Here is a 23,058-nt window from a genome sequence, read left to right on the forward strand (position 1 = left end):
TCTTTCTACTCACCTTGCTGATGAAGCCCTCTTTTTAAAAAAAAAAAGATTTTATTCATTTATTTTTGAAGATAGGGGAAGGAAGGGAGAAAGAGAGGAAGAGAAACATCCATGTGTGGTGGCCTCTTGCACACCCACTACCAGGGACCTGGCCCACAACCCAGGCATGTGCCCTGACTGGGAATCAAACCAGGGACCCTTTCGTTCGCAGGCCATACTCAATCCACTGAGTCATACCAGGCAGGGCTTTTTTTTTTTTTAAATTACGGAGAGAGGGAAACATCAATGTGAGAGAAACATAGATCTGTCATCTCTCACATGCACCCCAACCAAGGACTAAACCCACAACCTAGATATGTGCCCTGACCAGGGATCAAACTATGATCTTTTGGTTCATGGGACAATGCTCCAATAAACTGAGCCATACTGGCCAGGGCCAAGCCCTAACTCTTTAGCTTTATATTCATAAGCCTCCACCACAAGGTCTCAATATGCCTTTCCAGTTATATTTTCAATCACAATCCTCCCTATTTCCAACCCATGCCTATCCCATAAGCCACCTACATTAATTGGTATCATTTCCCCAAATCACCAAGAATGTACCTACATCCAAGTCCTGCTTAAGCTGCTCCCTCTACCTGGAATGCCTTTCTCCTTTATCTTATTATCCTGCTCCCAGTCCCAACTTCTGTAGGCCCTTCCTTAAACACTTACATTTTGGAGATCTAACTCAAGTGTTACCTCTTCCATGAGACTTGCCTGTATATTCTGTAGGTTATCACTTATACTGCACCTAGTAAGTGTACTATAATTTGGTTGGTTACTCATCCACTTGTAAGAATCTCTTTTTTTAAGATTTGTATTTATTTTTCCTTAAAGAGAGGAGAGAGGAGGGAGACAGAGAGAGAGAGGGAGAAATATCGATGTGTGAGAGAAACATTGATTGGCTGCCTCTCGCATACCCCCCACAACCTGGGGACCTGGCCCACAAACCCAGGCATGTGCTCTAACTGGTTCCCAAGTGGGTGCTCAATCCACTTAGCCACACCAGCCAGGGCCACTTGAAAGCAGACCTCACATGTATTAAACTTCAGAATCAGATGCAGTGCTTGACATTTAGCAGAGCCTCAGTAGTTTTTGTTTACTATGAGAAGCACATCAGTAAAAAAGAACCTTAGACTTCTAATGGCATGGACTTGGATGCAAAGGAGTTGGAGAAATATAATGATTTGGGTTTTTTTATATATTGTTCCTGCATTTTATTCACAATATTTTCCTTAGCTTTGTTCCATTTGAGTATGCTTAAGAAAAAAAGAAAAGGTTCTTATTAGACAGAAATCCCCTGAGCAGGGTCTAGACATGAAAAGTTCGATTGTATGCACAATTTTCCTAAGACACTCTTGTGGGAAAAGAAGAATGTTCAAATTTCTCTGTGGGCTGGCAAATTTTCTGTACTTACTGGCATTGCCCCGGTGAATGTGTATCTCCCCAGACAAAACGCAAGCAAAATGCTGCATGGTCTAAAATTTGGAAAACAAACAAATATCTCTCAATTATTTCCAAAAGCTTTAGGCAGCAGGTTGTGGGCATGATTTTAAGTGTGTGAAGTTGAAGCTTAAAAAACTAATGGAATTATACCTTTGGTAGCAACACTTCCTATCTTCAAAGGGATATATATTCTATTAGAGGTTCTTAAAGGTATTTGTGACTCTTTTCTCTTTATGAGTTCTGCTTTACACACATGCATTACAGCAACATGTCACACACAGAACCAAGACCGTATCCTTCTCAGACATCTCTCTTTTATTTGGCCAAGTCCAGAGAATCAACTAAAATCCAATACTCCCAAGTCATTAGTCAACCAAGGTTCCCCCAAAGTTAAGGTAACTTGAGATCAAAAACAAGAGTGCCAATATTCCTTTGACCATTTCTGCTGCCATCAATGGTCTCCCAATAACAACAACAATAAACAAATAACAAAGAACCTGAAACAACTCCTAATTCCTGACCCTTGTATTTTGATTATTGCAGTAGAAAAAATCACTATGAATACTGGGAAGGCAGGGGAAACTTGATAAAATTGCAGCCTGGTAAAAATGCAGCCTGATGCAGAGAAACCAGAGCACATTAATTTTCCTGAGAAAATACAAGTGGTATTTACATTAACCCAAGTACTTATCAATGTACCTGAAACTTTCAATTCAAGACAGAAGAGACGAAAGAAAAACTAAACTGCTTCCAGAACATGTTAAAGTATAAAAGGTAAAAGTAAGCAAACACCTGTTAGGTCTTTCCAACTGTTATTTCCTACACATTTTCTTGTAATTGACAGATTTAAAGTGGGGAAAAAAATACTTCTGAAGATGAATGCAGGTCACCGAAGTGAGTGTGCATTTGTGTATGCTTTGATAAATGTCTGGGAAGAGAGTAACCTTGTGAGAATGCGGCAGAAAACAATTGAGTCTGTTTTTTACAGCCAATATAATTACAATACAGCCTGGATAAGCTAGCTGAACATAATTTCAAACAAAATTCAAAGGGGCATCTTTTAATCATGACATATTTCAGAGAATAACATTAAGTGATATTAAGATACCCACCACCCAGATTGAACACATTAAACTTTGCCATGTTTCTCTTTAAAGATGATACAGGTACTTTTGAACCCTCTCCTATCTTATTCCTTCTTTACTCTCCCCCCAGAGGTAACCACTACTCTGAAACTGATTGCATCCACCCATATTTTTATACTTTTATTACATATGCATGAAGTCATAAACAACAGAATTCCAGAAAGATGTTCCTAAAGTTCACCTAAAAGACAGAAACTGAAAAAGAGCCAAGAAGCATTTAAAAAGAAAGAATAATAAATAATAATGTACACCATCAGATAACATGTGTATGTTAAAACATCTGAGAGAAGATGGTGCTAGCTAAAGAACAGACAGGTCAATAGGATAAAACAGTTAAGAAAAACAAGCTAGAAAATATATTAAGGCAGGTGAGAGTCAGATATACGTATTTTTTTAGGTGCTCTGATGTGTGGGGGAGGGGACGAGGATCCCACACACAAAACAAATAATTCTCCGTAAGTTAGCAGGCTGTATGAGAATTTAACTTATTTCTGACACTATCTACCTAGAGATAGGATCAGGTTCCACAGGTTAAAGATTCAGACACCAAATGGCAAGTCCAGGTTTTTACCTATACTAGAGGTTCCCCAATCCCCATCCTCTGGATCAATTAATTTGCTAGAGTGGTTCACAGAACTCAGAGAAACATTTTACTTACTGTAAATGAGGAACAGTCAGATGGAAGAGATGCATGGGATAAGATATGGGCAAAGGATGCAGAGCTTCCATGCCCTCTCCAGGTAGTCACTCTCACCACACCTCCATGTGTTTACCAACCAGGAAGCTCTCTGAACCATATCCTTTTGGATTTTAAGGAGGCTTCAATCCAGAGGTATGATGATTAATCATTGGCAACTGGGGACTGATTCAACCTCTAGCCACACACCACCCCATCCCACCCACCAGCCCCCATCTTCAGCCTCCTCCCCCTAGGTCTGTGGTTAAGACTGAAAGTTCCAACCCTGTAATTAAATGGTCAGCCCCACTGGCAGCTAAGTCCCATCCTTAGGTGCCTTCCAAAAGTCATCTTATTAACATAACAAAAGACCTTTATAACTCAACACACAGGAAATTCCGAGGACTCTGGGAGCTGTCAGTCAGAAACTACAAAGGAAGACCAAATATATATAAGAAACATATTTTGGTCATCTGAATGACCAAATATATATTTCTTATAAATCATAATATCACAGTTATCATTTCAAGTTAGTGATAAAAAAACTAAAATACAATCATTTATCCCCAAACAAGTACAAATTTTTAAAAGAAGACTTCAGTATCACTTTCTCCCTGGAGTGAAATGTTACAGGAAGTGCAGTTCTTTTCTGCTGTAGGCTGGAATGGCTGCTGTTAAAATGGGCAAGTATAGGAATCCTTGGAAGGTGGTGCTGGTCCTGACCAGTCACAAAGCGGTCATTGTGAAGAACACTGAAATGGCAGCACCTCAGACTGCTCCTAAAGCCATGATCTACTGGCTGGAATTGAATCTATCTCTGCAAGAAGAAAATCACCAAAAGGTCAAAGATCAACTCTTTTGCGCAAGTTTGTAAGTACCATGACCTCATGCCAAGAAGTTATTCTGCGGATATTCCCTTGTACAAAACTGTCATCAAGAAGGATGCCTTCAGAGATCCTTCTCTGAAACTCAAGGCCCAAAGGTAGGCCAGATTTGAATTCAAAAAGAGGTGTAAGACCAGCAAAAACAAATGGTTCTTTCAGAAGTTGCGATTTTAGATCTTCTTTGTTTCAGTCATTAAAAACAAAAAATAAATAAAAAAATAAAGACCTCAACAAACACCTCACAAAGAAGTATGTCCAAATAAAAAAAAAAACATCTAAAAAGATGCTTTACTCACTCAGTCATCAGGGACAAATTAAAACCAGAATTAAATACCATTACACAGCCAACAGAAGGGCTAAAATAAAAAAATACAGAAAAGACCTAGTTTGGGCAAGAATGAGGAGCAATTCTCTACAACCACCTGAGAAAACTCTTAGGAGGTATCAACTAAAGCTAAGTATATGCATTCACTATGATGCAGTCATTTTACTCTTCGGTATGTACCCAAAGAAATGTCTACACAGGTCCCCCAAAAGACAGGTACCTAAGAGCCAATGTTCCCAACAGCCAAATACTAGAAACCACCCAAATGCCCATTAGCAGTAGAATAAACAGAGCAAGCCCTTCTAAGAAGAGGACTAACATAAGAGGGCCTTCACCTCTCATGAGAGGGACTAGTAGTGCTTCCATCTTGATAGCTGGTTCACATGTTGAGCTCACTTTAGGAAAATGTATCAAGCTGATTACATATGCCAAGTACACGTCTATCTGTGTATTATATTTCAATTAAAATTTTTAAAAACAAGGTGAACTTTTCACCTATCATACCTTCTTTAAAATATTTCACACTAATGTTGACAAGTGTCTCTGAAAATAAGCACTCATAAACATTTGATGGATATATAAGTTGCTACATTGTTAGACCTAATTTGATAAGATAACTTCAAGACACAAATTAGTTTTGTTGGGTTTGTTTTTTTTTTTTGATATTCAACACATCCTTATTTACAATTTGGGGGGAAAATGTAAATGTCCAATGACAGAGGATTGGCTGAAGAGATTACATCACCATTAAAGTTAAATTGGAGAAGAGTAGTACCTGACATGGAAAATGCCCCAGCATATGGTCACCTGAACTTGTACTACATGCCATAAAAATGAAAAGAGAGGAGACTTCTAGCCGCTGCAAAGGGCTTGACTGAGAAGCAACAGCTGATGATGGCTGAGGCAGGTGCCAGCTGGGGTCCCTGTTCACCAAAGATGGCAGCTGAAGAGCCACACACCTTGTAGAGTGAATGTCATATGCCCCACACTCTCTGTCCTGCCACTGTCACAGCCCTGGAGGTATGTCTGAAGTTGGCCTGGCTACATTTCAAGGGTTCTAACAGGCACATGTTGCTAATGGTTACTGCATTGAACAATGCAGTGCTAGATAGGGGAGCAAAAAAGAAATCAAGTGGATTCTACATCAAGTGGTAAAAGGTAAATCCCATCCAGGATGCCACATTGCATTTAGTTGTCCTGTCTGTCTATCTCTCTCTCGAAATATAATTAACATGGAAGGAAGGAAAAAAGGAAGGAAGGGAGGGAGGGAGGGGAAGAGGGAAGGAAGAAGAAGGAGGGAGGAAGGAAAGAAGGAAAAAAGCAAGAAAATGAAGAAAGGCAAAAAAAAAACTGAAAATATACCAAAATGTTAACAAAGGTTATCTCTGGGCAGTGAGATTCTAGGACATGTTCATGTTTTTCTTTATGCATTTCTGAGTTTCCCAATAAGCATGTATTCCCTTAAAAATAAACAAACAAAATAAAAGCTTAAGAGAGAGTAAAGCTGAGATAGTATAGGTAGTTCTAAGGTCTCGGGCTATGGAAGAGCAGGCTGCCTAGCTGTTGAGTTAGAGATGAGCTTCATTCCTTGTATTCCTTTAGGTTCCAATTTCACTGAAATGCTTTCTAAAATACATTTTTTAAAATTTATGTATAATAAACTGCCTCATCTTCCTTAGAACATACAGTTTTTCAAGGTATCCTAGGAAATACAGCATTTCCAAGTCCATAAGGGTCTTCTGGCCCCTGGCTCTGCACCTTCCCTTTGTATCTGAACAGCAACAATAATAATGCTCCCCAGCTTCCACCTATAAATTCCATTCTCAAAAAATAATGACAAATATGGGTTACTTGAGAGGTTCAGTGTTTTGGAGCCTGGTAATCAAAGTTTATTGTAATATTGGTTTTGTTTCTTTTTTCCTCTCCAAGGAGTTTAAAGCAACTAAATTAGCATCAAAGAAATTTGCAAAAGCTCTCAGTGAAGCTGTGGTGAAATATAACTGCATCAAACCAGATGCCAAACAGAAAACTATGAGGAGCATTCTATGAGCATGTTTAATTTAAAAGAGGGCCATGGTCTGGGAAGAAGAATTAGTCACACAAATGTAAAAATGGCCTTAGCAAACCCAATTACAGACTATGCCCATGTACTCCTAGAAGATAAGTACAGGAAGTCAGGTCAGTAATGGACTACACCAGGTCTAAATCAAGGACACACACATCTCAGATTTCAATGGATCTATTGCTTCAGTGGCAACTACCTATAATTATTAGCAAGTCAGTCAAAATTAGGCACAAAATCTTCCTGCGTTTGCACCTGAATGACCTTCAAAATACCTGGGGTGCTTTTGACTTTACAATGTAACACCACGTTTTGGCCTAAACAAAATCTTCAGTGGCCTTTAACCCAAGATAGATGTGTACATATGACTTATACAGATTACTTTAAGAAGAATTGTGGACTTCCCTTTCTAAACGAAGATTATATTAACTCAATCTTTCAGTCTCCTCTTATTTACCTGACATCTATCCTGTCATTTTATGTTCTTCAGAATTCATAGGGAACTTGAAGTGAACATCCCAGGAACTGAGTTTTTGAGGGGAAGAACTCTTTATATCAATGTAAATGATATGCAAGTGGAGTATTTGGAATCCTTACTGTGCAGCCTCTATAAAGTAAGCTGGGTCACATCTGTGGTTACATCACATTTTAAATGAGAAAGATTCAGTTTCATGATCCCTCCTCACATGAATAATCATTCCTTCAAAGAGTAATTCTAATCATTCAATCAATAATTTCTTGAAGAAAGTTAGAGCCCCAAAACCTATATGAATACCAGTACCTCTGGCAACTACTAAAGCATGAATCTCTAAGAACCCGAACAGTCCTTGCCTAGAGGTTCAGTTAGTTAGTATAGTCCCAATATGCCCAGATTGTGGGTTTCATCCCCACTCAGGGCCCATACAAGAAGCAACCAATGAGTGCATACATAAATGAAACAACAAATTGGTGTTTCTTTCTCTCCCTCTCTCTCTAAAATCAACTTTAAAGAAAGAAAAGTACAAGGAAGAAATTTAAAAAAGAAAAAGAACCTGAACAATGAGGGAATAGGCACATGCTTATAAAGTACTGCATAAAATAATTTCCGGGGTTGGCCCATATTCTAAACCCATCCTCCAACCTCAAGGGTTCCTGGATTGCTAAATAAACCCCCTGATGCATAAAATGGTTCATTCCTCCTAGCTGCCATGTTGGGCTTGAGATAGCTGCTACCGTGGTCATTAGTACTTGTTCCTGAACCAATAATTTTTCCAGATGGGAGGGGGAATTGGGAGGGTAGGTTGGGTGAAAATAGGTGAGAGAATTAGGAAGTACAAATCAGCAGTAACTATTCTCCATGTATAAAATACAGCTGGAGAACAGTCAACAACACTATAATAATAATGTATAATGCCAGGTTAGTACTAGACGTATCGAGGGGATCACTTGATAAGTTATATAAATGTCTAACTACTGTGATATAAATCTGAAACTAATATAATATTGAACATCAACTGTAACTGAAAAATAATTTTTTAAATGGTACTTATTCTTGACTTCACAGAGGCAGGAGCTAGGCTGTCCTAAAACTTGGAAATATCACCTTCATGAGAAAAACTGTCTATAAAAATTTAACTTTTTAAAAGTACATATTTGTTACTTGCATTTAAAAATGAAAAATACTACCCCCCAAATATTAAAACAAGGCACACATAGAGACTTCCAGCCAAGACGGAGGCATAGGTAGATACACTGTGACTCCTTGAAAAACCAAAACAATGACAAAAACAAATTTAAAAACAAAAATAACCAGAACTCCCAGAAAACTGGACTGTAATGAAGTTTGACAACCAACGAGTTAAAGAAGAAACATTTATCCAGACCTGTAGGAGGGATGGAGATGGGCAGGTGGGGCAGAGGATTCACTGCAAGGTGGTGGCTAGAAAACCAGGGCAGACAAGGTGACGGCTGGCAGACTAGGCAGACCCATATTTGCATACAGATAAATGGGGAGGAACAACTGGGGAGCGAGACAGACTGTGCACCCCAAGACTCCAGCACAGGGAAATAAAGCCTCAAAGCATCTTCAAAACATCTGGCTGGAAAAACCTGCGGGGGTTGCGGTGGGAGAAGTTCCCAGCCTCCCAGCAGAGTTCCTTGGAGAGACCTACAGAGTCCTAGAATGTACACAAACCTGCCCTCCTGGGAATCAGCACCAGAAGGGCCCAATTTGCTTGTGAGTAAAAGGGGAACTGACAGAAAGATGGCCGAGAACCGAGACAGTGGCATTGTTCTCTCTCAGACCCCTCCCCAACATACAGCATCACAAAGCAACAACATGGGTTGCCTTACCCTGGCTATACCTAGGGCTCCACCCCTTACTGTATAACAGGCAAGCCGAGACAAAAAAAATATGGCCCAAATGAAAGAACAGATCAAAGCTCCAAAAATTAAAACTAAGAGATGAAGAAGAGATAGCAAACCTAGCGGATGCAGAGTTCGAAACACTGGGAATCAGGTACTGGCTGGTGTGGCTCAGTGGATTGAGCACCAGCCTGCAAACCAAAGGGTTGCTGGTTCAATTCCCAGTCAGAGCACATGCCTAGGTGTGAGCCAGGTCCCTAGTATGGGGTACATGAGAGGCAACCACACATTGATGTTTCTCTCCCTCTCTTTCTCCCTCATTTCCCCACTCTCTAAAAATAAATGAATAAAATCTCCACTAGTAATCGGGATGCTCAAAGAAATGTTTGAGTATGGTCTCAAAATAGAGGAAAAAGTGAAGACTACGTAAAGTGAAATAAAGGAAAACATATAGGGAACCAACAGTGACAAGAAGGAAACTGGGATTCAAATCAACAATTTGGGCCAGAAGGGAGAAATAAATATTCAGCCAGAACAGACTGAAGAAACAAGAATTCAAAAATATGAGGAGAGGCTTAGGAACCTCTGGGACAACTTTAAACATTCCAACATTGGAATCATAGGGGTGCCATAAGGAGAAGAGGAAGAGCAAGAAATTGAAAACTTATTTGATGTAATAATGAAGAACTTCATAATCTGGCAAAGGAAATAGATTTCCTGGAAGTCCAGAAAGTTCATCAAGTTCCAAAGAAGTTTGACCCAAGGAAGCACACAGCAAGGCACATCATAATTACAGTACCCAAGATTAAATGTAAGGAGAGAATCTTAAAAGCATCAAGAAAATAGGAGAGAGTTACCTACAAAGGAGTTCCCATAAGACTATCAGCTGATTTCTCAAAAGAAACTTTGCAGGCAAGAAGGGGCTGGAAAGAAGTATTTGAAGTCATGAAAGGCAAAGACCTACATCCAAGATGACTCTATCCAGCAAAGCTATCATTTAGAATGGAAGGGGAGATAAAGTGCTTCCCAGAGAAGGTCAAGTTAAAGGAGTTCATCATCACCAAGCCCTTATTATATGAAATGTTAAAGGGACTTATCTAAGAAAAAGATGATCAAAACTATAAACAGTAAAATGTCAACAAATTCACAACTATCAACAACTGAACCTAAAAAAAAATACAAAAACAAAACAAAAAAAACAAAGCAAACCACTAGAATAGGAACAGAATCACAGAAATGGAAATCACATGGAGGGTTATCAGTTGGGAGGGGGCAGGGGAGGACAGGAGGGCCGGGAAGGTACATGGAATAAGAAGCATAAATGGTAGGTACAAATAGACAGGGGGAGATTAAGAATGGTATGGGAAATGGAGAAGCCCAAGAACTTATATGCATGACCCATGGACATGAACTAAAGTGGGAGAATGCTGGGGGGCAGGGGGCGGGCTGCAGGGCGGAGAGGAACAAAGGGGAGGAAAAAAAACAAGACAACTGTAATAGCATAATCAATAAAATATATTTTTAAAATTTCATAGAAATAACTTAAAACAGCAAAGTATACTTCCATAAGCCTGACTTTAAAAATATAGCATAGACAACAACAAAAAAAAACAAGATACAAAATTATTACTAGCACATATATATAAGATTTGTACTTGTATCATTAATTTTCTCATGTATTAGGAAGTTTCTATATTTAAACACTGGCTTCCTCCCTGCCCCAATTTATCCCTAGTAGTGAAAACTATTAATATAACATCTAGACATTTATCTGTAATCTAGAATAGTGCAAAAATAATATTTTGTAGCCTGGTCCCAGCTAATATAACCACTTCTTTCTTAAAGTAAGAAAGGATTTTTCTTTTCAACAACTTATTCTCAACCTTAAACTTTTTGAAAGAGTAATAAACAAAAAGCAGTCATTTTAACCAAATTTTCCTTCCAAAATACAAAGAGGAAAGAGAGATTTGCAAGCACCCTTCTTATCTCCCTTTCCTTATCATCTGTTGTTGTAGTAAAGAGAATCAAGATGAAGATACTTTTCAGACAGCCAAATGAAAAGTTCAGCAATAGGTACATATAGGTCATGTTTCCCCTCTTCAACATAAAAAAATAAAAATAAAAAAGGAGTAAGTACTACCTTGTGCCACACCAACACTAGGCACAAACAACACGAAGCAACAACAGAAACTGTCCTGCTGCAAAAATGCACAGTGCTTCTTTCATAGTACCCAGCTTTTTTAATCCTCAAATTCCTCAATTTTCAACCAATGTATGTGCTATATGTTTAGAGAATATATTTATAAGCATCACTTTTTTTCAATTCACTCAGTTTTGGGGGTCAAACTCATGGATGAAAATATTCTCAATTTGTGTGAAACTGATCAAAGAAAGTACTTTGAATTTATGTGAAAAAGTTTCCCATTAAGATGGTAGCTATTTTTTTCAAATATAATTCCTTTAGTTGTGGAAAAGAGCCCAAGGCTTTGTCAAGGGGCACATGTTTCCTATAAATCAAAACATAAATAAATGCGAGGTTATTTCACTAGGCATACATATGGTTTCTGCTAAGTAAACTCTATTTATAAAACACTGTTAGCCTCCACCGGAACTGCTGTCAACATTTATAGGAGAGGAACTTTTCTACTGCTCTGAAACTTGCAGCGTTTGAAAATAAGCCAAGACATTTTTTTTAAAGAAAGATTTGACTTTAACTTAATGTGAAATGGGTCACCATGTATTAGTTTTTAAATGCTTGGAAGAAATCTTCAATAAAATATTAGAAAACGTTTTCTTTTCTAAAAGTTCCATTATTTTAACCATGATATTGTTGCACTCTTTCTGGAAGTTCTCTTGTAGTTATAGGCAAAAGTCTGGGATTATTTTTGTATCACTGACAATAAAACAAAAATATTCTGTCAAAGGGGAGTTTTTGACTTCCATTAAAGCTGAATATTGTTAACTGCCTCACCATCTTCTTGCAAACATTCATTTGCATGATCTCATCCCTTTAGATGCTCACTGAAAACTACAAACACATTTACCAGTCCATTTCAGAGGACAGTTCTCAAAATGATGTTTTTTCTTAAAGGAATTAGCTATAAGCAAGCATAAAGCAATAGTCTTTGACAACCAACAGCAAAGTAACTTTAACAATAATTTACATTCTCCACTCCCTGTTCAACTTTTCTTTCTTGGGCTACAGTGACTTCCAAAACAGATTGTTTTTTCCAATGCTTTTGCTATCAATCCCTACAGTTCAAGAGGACTTCCAAAAAGAGACATCTTGCTTTCTCTTGCTTTTTATTATTTCCTTCCAAGGTGCATCTTCTCTAGTTTTAAGATTTGTCACCTCTTGTTATAGAATACAACTGCTTTTATTTTTGAATGACAAAGGGAAAATGTTAAATAGTTCCATAAAAATAATTATAGGATTTTTAAATATAATTTTTAAATAATTTAGAATTTTAAGATAATTTAAATAGAAATTGTCCTGCTGCAAAATAATTCAGGATTTTTAAAATCCTAAATTTCCAAGGTAATACAATAATTAAATATATTTAATGACTACCTAATACATAATTACCTATATATGATTAAACTGCTTTAGAAACAATGTAAATTTTCTCACTGCTGAATATTGTCCCAATTTCTATGTAGAATTCTAAAGTACTTAACCCAGTTTATATAGAGAATTCTATTCTTTTGCATTATACTCAAAAGGAAAGGTTGCTTATACAATGCAGGCATGGTTCCAATAAACTTAAAAATAGATACACATCCAGAAGACAAATATAATTCCATATCATTAATTTTTGTAATTTTGTGGATTATGAGCTAATTGCCCTAATGTTAGACACTAATGAATTTGAAATTATTAGAAAAGGCAGAATTCCCTAGAACGTCTGTTCCTAATCAATCACCAGAGATTAGATCCTTTGATCACGGGTCATCTTTAAAGCTTTGATAGGACTGAATTGATCCTTGCTGGCACTGAGAAAGGTGAAACATCTAGGAATACAACTCACCATGAAACATGAGAAGTCATCAGCATCTCTTTCTTTCCTTGGAGAAGAACAGACAGTGCATTCCAGAGCAGCCCAACAACAAACAATAGAGCCACCTGGTTAAATCCAAACCCAATTCCGGTCTTACTAGGATTCCCAGAGAACTTTAAGAAAGGAATATAAGATACACTATTTTTCTTTCAGTCTGGTCTTCATTACCCACCATACCTACCAGGGCAAGGCCCAGATCCCTTCACTACTATGGGGAGAAGAGGATCTGTGCGTATTTTTTCTCTATTGTCCCCATTACAAAACACATGGTTCAGAACTACCCCTTCTACTTCTGATTCACTTAGTGAGTTTTTACTAAAAGTGCTACATGCCAAACAAGATAGTCCTTGAATATAATGTTGGCTTTGATAATTTTAAAACACTTAGACAGCAATCACTCACAGTGTTCTGATATGAAATGGTCACTTTGGGAATGAAAAGTTTTAACTGACCTTTACTACTTTAGTTTCCCTGGTGTTTGGGGTTTCCCCCTCCTTATTTGTAATACGAATCTAAATGAGCTTTGTGAACACTGGTGAAACTTAGTTCATTATCTTCCTCATCAGGTGATCAATGATTTCATTAATAAGACAGATAACAAAACTGTCATATCATCGACACTGTTATGAAAGATGATCCCTAGCTTCCTGCTCTATTTTCCAAGGTCCAGGGTTCTCTGTGGCAGCTCTGAGTCCATTCAATATTTTCCACAGACAGAGAAAAGTGAAAATCCATTTTGAAACCAATTTCAATTAGGATCCAGAAGCTGTTATCACAGGTGTCGCAGAATGGGCCCGTAAGTGGAAATGTCGCCTATCCATTCTGAAATGAAACCTTATCAGGAGCTACAAAGATGGCTGGGGACAGCCTATCTGTAAATTACTTTTCGTCCTGTGTTAACTCAACCTTAGTCCTGTCATATGGAATTCTTTCCATCCACTAGTAATAATCTAATGACTAACTAGACACAGTGCCCATACAGCTTACAGCTGGATGGGGCTGTCCCCTTAAACATGGATACAAATGCAAACACACTCGGGCCAGCCAGTGCGCAAAGGGACACGCATGCTTTAAATGATAGAACTAAAAGTTTATTATGGGAAATAAAAGAAGCCTGTCTCCACCCATTGCATTCCTGGTGATTTTTCAATTGCAAACTCCAAGGCCCCGTTATTTCATTAATGCAGCACCCAAGTTGTGAGGCTTTTCTCTCACATCTTTCAGGCTCCTTTTTAGTAAATTATCCCATGACGACGGATTTATTCAGTCAAAGACCTCGGACTTTACGAGGCAACAAAAGAATCAAGAGACTTTCTGGTCCACCTGCCTGGCAAATGATGAGGCAGGGAAAGTCTCCCCCAGAGAAACCAATCAAACCATTGTGTGGCACAGTCAGACCTTTTCAACTGTCAAGCCAGAGAGCAGGGGAAGAGATGAAAGAACTCGGGATGAAGCTACCATTTACAGAACCATGTGGGAATGGTCCCCTAAGATTTAATAATTGGGATGGAACTCAACTTTCTAACACTAAAGCAGGCTGGGGGGGCAGGGTACGAGGAGAAGAGACCAAGAAGAGAAGAGTCAAAGAAAGGGGTGGGGGACAGATAGGGGGAGTTGAGAAAGAAAATAACACCAGCCTAAAAACAGCAGCCAAAGTCAGACTAGGAATAACTTTTATATAAAAATATCCCCTACCTGAGATGAAGTCCTATCTATAGAAGTAAAGGAGAAAAAAATGGTATTACAAAAAAAGGAAGGAAGGGAGGGAAGTTAGAGAAAAATTAAGAAAGAGAAAGAGGGAGAGAGAGAGGAAGGAAGGAAGGAAGGCATGCAGGCTTAAAGCCTTTAATATTTTTCTTCTAGGTTAGAATTGCATTAAATGTTTTAATTCTAACCATCTTGTGTACTTATACTAGCAAAACAACAACAAAAAAGCCCTCATTAATATGACTGCCTTGTAGTTTTAAGTATAAAATGGCATTTTAAATTAGCCTAAAAGGAAACAATACATTGACTGGACAACAAAAAAGACTCAGTCTGGCACAGAGACTAGGTTATATATTTCCAAGCAGTGTTCAAGTACATTTTAGTTCTACTACAATGCAACAGGAACTATTTAAATAGAAAGGGAAAAAGTAACAGCAATTCTGCTAAGACCACTAAAAAATCATGATTTTTTAAAAAATACAAAATAAAGTCAAATACAGTCAGATACTAACTGCAGTTCTAATGCTTCCTAATATTACTGATGACTCATGCTTTACATATTACTACACTGAGTTTAAAAAATAAGCAGTTGTTGAAATTCTGGGGTTGCTGGAACTATTCTGTTTGATTGTGGTGGTGGTTACACGACTTCATGGATTTGTCAAAATTCATAGAACTATTCACCAAAAAAGTAAATTAGATTGATTGTAATTTTTTAAATAAAAATTAACAACTGATAGATTTGGAAAGATGTCCATGTAAACTAGATGAGGTTTTTGCTTTCATCATCACCCCCTTCTTCCCTGCCCTGCCGGAGACCCTCATGTTTCCTAGTGCTCAGCTGTGCATTCTCTAGCAGTCCAGGGTGTGAGCTGCTGGGAAAGTCAAGCTCTCTCCCTCACACTTCCCTTGCCACCTTGAGGCTCAAAGTGGTGCAAGAATGGAAGGCCACAGAGCTACCCCTTCAGAGGGAGACTGTCCTCCCACAAGCACCATTTTGCCCCCAAGCTTCACCTCTTCAGTTGTTATTTCTGATTCTGACCAGTTTGTTTCTGAAAATATGAAATACCCACATCACATGATCACAAGTAATCAAGGGCAACCCAGAAACTTTCCACAAGCAGAGCACATCATGCTGTGGCTTCTTTTTACTTCCAAGTTTGGGAAACTGGCAAGATGGGGTTGATTTGTATTACTGACTTATACTAGCACCCAAGAAATGTTCTTTTAGAGGAGAAACACAATAGTTATATATAAGAGAAAAAAGAAGCCCTCAGGGAAGCTCATTAGCACAGAATTACTGATTTCATGCAGAAACTTCAATGAGTAAGAAGCACACCCTAAATGCAACTGAATCTTCAATCCAAACTGGTACCAATTTTTGGACTAAGTGGTTTGATGTACTGCTTCTTCTTTTTTTTTTCCTTTTAAAATGATTTTTAGATAGAGAAAGAGGAATGGAGAAGAGAGAAACATCAATTTGTTGTTCTACTTATATATGCATTCATTGGTTGTTTCTTGTATGTGCCCTGACTGGGGATCAAACTGGCAACCTTGGCATATTGGCCAACTTGACAATGCTCTAATCAAGTGAGCTACCCAGCCAATTCTGAGGTACTATTTCTCGATCCCAGCTTCTATTAACGGCTTCCTTGTTAAGCTACATCCCAATGACCACCCAATTTTTAGAACTATTAGCCAACCCCACTATTCTCTCAGATTACACAGTTTAACCACTTACAGAAGATTAACAAATGATAGTGTACTAAAAGGAGTGAGAAGAAAGATATCAGTGAATTAAATCTTGCCAATTTCTATCCAGTAGAGGCTATTCCTATTACTAACAATAGCTAACACATGTGGGTACTCACTGTGTTAGGCTGGGTACCCAGCCTCAGAAATGTTAAGTAATTAACTCAATACTACATAGCAATTAAGAATTAAGTGGGAGGGCTAGGTTCAAACCCTGGCATCAACACCACTGCTTTGCTACACATGCCCCTTGTCCCCACTAAGCTGAGTAAAGTTCTGGCAGGCCTCTGTACTCTGCAGGCTTATTCAATATCTACTGAGGCCCTCCCAAGACAAACCAAAAACAAACCAGGTACTACTCTCAAAAAGTTCTAACTTAAATGTAAAAATTAAGCATTATGGGGAAGAGAGGGATGAATAAATGAAGCACAGGGAATTTTTAAGGCAGTGTAACTATTCAGCATGATAGTGTAATGGTAGCTACATGCCATCAAATGTTTGTCAAACCCACAGAATGCACAACACAAGGAGTGAAACCTAATGAAAACTAGGAACTTAGGTTAATAATAGTGTATCAATATTAGCTCATCAATTGTAAAAATGTACCACACTAATGCAAAATATTCATGATAGAGAAAATTCTGCAGGAGTGGTGTGGGATATATATGAATGCTGTACTTTTTGCTCATCTTTTCTATAAACCTAAAACTTCACTAAAATATAGCCTATCAAATAGAATTAAAAATAAAATACAAGCCCTGGCTGGTGTAGCTCAGTGAATTGAGCACAGGCTGCAAACCAAAGTGTCCCAGGTTTGATTCCCAGTCAGGGCACATGCCCGGGTTGCAGGCCACGGGCCCCAGCAACCGCATATTGATGTTTCTCTCTCTCTCTTTCTCCCTCCCTTCCCTCTCTAAAAATAAATAAATAAAATCTTTAAAAAGACAAAATACAAAAAAAAATCTACTGTTACTAGGTAATTTCAAAAAGGACACAAAATTACATAGAGAGAAAGAGATTGGGGGAGGACACAGTAGCAGCATATCAAATTGAAAAGTCAGACTGGGGACAGATTTTAGAAGTAGCTGGAAATCACTGAAGATTCTAAAGGAGGAATGTGTCATAAGCAAAACAGTAAAAAGATTAATTTGGCAGGAACAAGTCCTGTGAAAGAAAATAGCAGAAATCAAAGAAAAGGTGATTGGATAGAAGAGCGATTTTCGACCCACGTGCCACAAGAAATTTTAAAACATACATTTCCTGACTATTTACTCAGGTGCACTTCCCTTAGATTGTCAAATTTTTTAAAAATGACAACAGCCAACACAAAAATAGCCACCTGGTATGAATGAATCAAACTTATACCTATATTTTTTGTCAGATCAGCCAAAAAATGTATTTTTTGGTGTGCTACAGAATTTTGGTAATTAGTTTATGTGTGCCATGAGATGAACAAGATTGAAAATTGCTAGGATAGAAGATTGCTTTAATTGTCTAGGCATGAAGTGGTGAGGTTTTAAATAACACAGTGCAGTAGCTGGCCTAACGGGACACATGGGTCAGTAATTACAGAAGAAAATCTACCAGGACTTCAAAACTGGTTTGTACATGGGAAGCATGAGAGCAAGGGGTCAAAGGTGACTATGTGGTTTCAAGCCTGAGTGACTGCAGGAAAGGTGATATACTCAGCTAAAATAAAAATACAGAGGCTCCCAGGGTTCAGGGACACATGAGTTTGGAGCTCAAGAGAGCCAGGATTCTTAGGAGAATCAGATTATTATTAGTTAATTGGTTTGAAAATGTAAAAATCCCCTTTTAAAAGAATAAAATCTAATTTTAATATAGCACACCACCTTATAAGGGGATATCACTGACCTGAAAGTAAACTGTTTACTCCAGAAAAATAACAAGAAAAGGGACATGCATATGCTGTTTCTAATGCAAAAACATACAATCAACAATAGTTTTCAAGGTTAAAGAAATCAAAATAAATTCTCTGGAAATTATCTTCCCTATTTTCTGGCTTAAGAAGGCATTCACAGGGAAGGTAGAGAAACTTTTTTTGATTCGTTCTTTACTTAAGATATGTAAACTTGGTCACACTGGGATTTGTGAAACATGTTGAACTATTTTTCAGAGTCCAGCAAATTCAAAATTAGTTTTGCCAAATATTTATCCCTTAATTTCAAAACTCATGTGTATTTCAAAAAACACAATCCTTTTGTTTGGATTCGTAACATTTTACTTATGCACAGGATTTTTCCTAATAACTATGGCTGCTATTTGATAAATTCTTATTATGAGAGGTGCTTTTAGAATTGTGCAGGCATTACCTCATTTAATCCTCCCAGAGATCTATAAAATGGGTGGGGCTATTATCTTGGTAAACAGATGAAGAAACTGAGACTATGAAAAGTTAATTTCCCATGCTAATACAGCTAGCCCTTGGTGTTGCCAGAACTCAACCTAAGCTTTCAGATACCAAAGTCAGTGGGTACTCCTAACCAGTACCCTACAATGTGAAATCTTATTTTATCTGACAGTCCTTTCTATCCCACTGTCATGTGTCAGGGAATGACACATGGCAGGGAAAATAGGAGTTGAACATCTAAAGGGACAAATAACCAAAAACTCACAACTTAGTGTCTACCAGTGGAAACTGCACAAAACTGAACCATCTTACTCCCAGCCTAGAGACCAAGAGAAATCACAATTAATACCTATGTACTGGACAATTTAAAAGCAAATCACAAGGCCAAGAAGTAACCAAAAACTCAAGGGGAAAAATAACATATCTCCTTATGTATGTGCAGACCATCCATACCATTTCTCCTTAAAAACCTCAAAAAAGCCCTGGCTAGTATAGCACAGTGGACTGAGTGCAGGCCTGTGAACCAAAGAGTCACAGGTTCAATTCCTATTAAGGACACACACATGCCTAGTTTGTGGGACAGATCCCCAGGAGAGAGTGAGGGGGAGACAACCACACATTTATGTTTCTCTCCCTCTCTTTCTCCTTCCCTTCCCTGCTCTCTAAAAATAAATAAGTAAAAAATCTTTTAAAAAAACTCAAAAAAATGTTTTTAAGCAGAGAAGAGCCAAGCCCTTCTTTTTTGAAATAAATCAAAGTGAACAGGAAACTTCCTTTCCATTATAAATCTATCAATTTGGTTTCATATTGCATCACCATTAGCATAATCATTTCAGCTGCCTATCACTTCAAGGTTTGTTCCTAATAACTATCAGATCGGATAAAAGATCTCAAGACCACAGCCTACATGCACTTATTATTAGTTTCTTTCTTTTTTAAAAGCTGAGTGGTAAGTTAGTAAGAAATATCTATCAGACAGTTCAGAGAGAGTGAGGAGGCTGGCCTGCTCTCCATAGAGACAGAACCTGGGCAAGTGCAAACCGGGCAGGCACTGGATGATTCTGTGCTCAATGAGGAAAAATAATTAAACATGGGCAAAGGAGATCCTAAGCCAAGAGATAAAATGTCATCATATGCTTTCTTTGTGCAAACCTGCCATGAGGAGAAGGACCCAGATGCTTCAGTCAACTTCTCAGGGTTTTCTAAGAAGTGCTCAGAGAGCTGGAAGACCACATCTGCTAAAGAGAAAGGAAAATGTGAAGACATGACAAAGGTGGACTAGGCCCTTTATGAAAGAGAAATGAAAACTTATACCCCTCCTTTAAAGGGGAAACAAAAACAAGTTCAAGGACCCCAATGAGCCCAAGAGACCACTCCTTCAGCCTTCTTCTTGTTTTGTTCTGAGTATCAAGCAAATATCAAAAGTGAGCACCCTGGCCTATCCACTGGTGGTGTTGCAAAGTAGCTGGGAGAGATGTGCAATCACACAGCTGCAGACGACAAGCAGCCTGATGGAAGAAGAAATATGGAAAAGATATTGCTGCATATTGAGCTAAAGGAAAATATGATGTGGCAAAAAGGGAGTCGCCAAGGCTGAAAAAAGCAAGAAAAAGATAGAAGGAAAGACAAGAAAGATGAAGAGGATGAAGGGAAAGAAGATGAAGATGATATGATGATGATAAGTTGGTTCTAGTGGAGTTTTTTTGTTGTCTATAAAGTATTTAATATCCCCACCCCCACAGTATACAACTCACTCCTTTTAAAGAAAAAAACTGAAATGTAAGGCAGTATAAGATTTGTTTTTAAACTGTACAGCATTTTTTTTGTATAGCTAACACACTATCAAATATGTCTTTAGATAGCCTGTTGTATGGTATTTTCAATAGCTGCTACTTTTGCCTGCAGTATAGGGGCTATAAATTGGTATAGAAATTTAAAGCAGGTTCCTGCTGATATATGATATAAATTAGTAATATGTGGGAATGATAGTTTTTCATTTTCAGTTGTCTCTGATACAGCTTATATGAGATGATAGTTCAGCTAACTGAATACCACTCTGTATGCAGAAAAATGTTGCAGCTCTTTTGTTGACATTCTGAATGCTTCTAAGTAAATACAACTTTTACTTAAAAAAGAAATATCAGATTACTCCCTCAGAAAAATATTGATAGGCCAAAAATGAGACAAAACACTTCAAATTGAAAAGTCAGTGTTTGCAATGCACTGAAGAAAATTGTATAGAATGATAATGTTTAAAACATTGAAAGATCTAGGTTCAAAAACTTTTATTATTTATAAAACACAACATGTAGCCTAAATATCTACACCAGAAGCAAATAGACTATTAAGGCATTTCACTTATGTTATTAACATATTATCAGTTTTCTAAGTAAACAATAACACTTAATATGTGAGTGCACACTTTATATGTGAAAGACACCATTTTAGATTCCAAAAATGATCACTTAATCACAACTGCACTTAAAAAAACATTCAGAAAATCAAATGTCTTCTTTTTCGTCATTTATGCTTAATAACAGTAAAGCTTAAAATCTAACTATGGTACATGAATCACACACATTGTAGTTCCTGTGAGAGTACTCAATGCTTTATAAAGAAAAATCAAGTAGTTTTTTTTTTCATACAAGATTTGGAACACAATTTTTCATTTGTGGTATTTTAAATTTCAGTATTAGGAGGTAAATGCTTACTTAAAATGGTGTTCAAGGTTTTTGAACCACACATTTTGGTTGTTTGTGTTTAAACAAAACTCTGTATGAACATTATTGTAGTAGATCCTCAGCTCAGAAAAGAAAGAAAACAGATCTGTAAGGACATGCAGTGGAATGTGCATGGTTTAGCTGGAAGGCTCATAATCAGGTACAAAGCTCACAATCAACTACAAATTGCAGCACATAATGGCAAGACAGTTAATTAAGTTAACCTAACAGCACCAACAATGAAACATTTTTGTTTGTTTTATTTTAATCATGAAATTGTGGGCAGGAGAGACATTTGATATATTACAGTGGTTTGGTTCTTGGTCTGAACTCATTGTTCATTTACAAATTCCTGAATTTCAGATCTTTGTAAAGGAAGTATAAGAACCCCCTGAAAACAGCAGCAACCAGTACTACCTATTATAGGATCCAAATGATTTTAATTTCCTTTTTGCGAATAGTCTCAGTACAGGTATCCAAGCACTTCTGAAATGTTTGTAGAAAAAAAAAGAGAAAGGGAGACAGAGACAGAACAGATGAATGGACCAATCACCACAGCAATCACAGCCAGTACACACACAGTGTGCCAACCTTTGAAAGCCCCACCCATGAGCTCTAAAACCCAAATGGGGCACAGGACTAAAGCCCACATACTAGCTGTGTGATCAATTCTGAGTACAGAGAAAAGCATGCAACCAGGCAGAAGCTTTCAGAACAAAGAAAAGGATGGGCCATCCCACCCCCTGACCATGATTCTGGATCTGTGAAGAGACTATGAACTAGTTAGACAAAATGTGCAGGGGACTCTGTCAAAAAAGTCATTATAATTATTATCATTGCCTACCTAAAGTAATCACCAAGGAAGAGGTTTATATTCCTTTTTTTTTTACTTTTCCCATCATTAAATTTCTCTGCTCGTTTTCCTGGAATCTTCAAGTAGAGTTACAATCCGTATTTAAACACGTCCCCTTTCCTTTTATTTGAATTAGGTCTTATGTTATCCCAATATAAAAAAAGTAATAAATCCCTCAGAAGAAACAGGAACACTAAATAAATGGCCAGAATTACCAGGACTTCTGGGACAGCTATCATTTTTGCATATGCCCTGCAAACCTGACTAATGAGAGTGTTTGCCCCCAAAACAGACAGGTTTTACATACATTTACAACAGCATGAATATTTCAAGGGCACAGGCTGAACAGGATAGGAAGCCAGTGGAGTTTGGTTTAGTTATTTCACACTGTAGGACTAACTTTGTAAATCATACCTGCTCCTTCTTTGGCTAACGCTCTTGAGTGGCTTCCTGGCTGCCACAAGCTTGTTAGGTTACTTCTGTTCCTACTCACTCTAAATGGGTTCATAAGAGCAACCCACAGTCAAAAAAGTGGCTGAAGACCAAGGCAGCAGCCCCAAGCACCTCCTGAGCATGTGTGCGGGTGCAGGAGTGGCAAGTAGCAGAACCTTCACAAAAACAAATTACTGTTGTTACTGTGCTGAAATTCATAGGAAGTACAGTGGTTCATAGAG

The 23,058-nt window shown here is 37.8% G+C and overlaps 1 protein-coding gene and 2 pseudogenes across 1 annotated transcript in view; 2 read left to right on the forward strand and 1 right to left on the reverse strand.

Moving 5' to 3' along the window:
* The window catches only part of GLI3 (GLI family zinc finger 3), a 284,734-nt gene that overhangs the window by 244,583 nt on the left and 17,093 nt on the right, over positions 1-23,058 (reverse strand). The gene's annotated exons all lie outside the window — the stretch shown is intronic.
* On the forward strand, positions 3,989-4,367 carry LOC123811555 (annotated as a pseudogene).
* On the forward strand, positions 19,902-20,428 carry LOC123812083 (annotated as a pseudogene).

Source organism: Phyllostomus hastatus, unplaced genomic scaffold (assembly GCF_019186645.2).
Source record: "Phyllostomus hastatus isolate PE091 unplaced genomic scaffold, TTU_PhHast_1.1 phas_scaffold_78, whole genome shotgun sequence".
Lineage (NCBI taxonomy): Eukaryota > Metazoa > Chordata > Mammalia > Chiroptera > Phyllostomidae > Phyllostomus > Phyllostomus hastatus.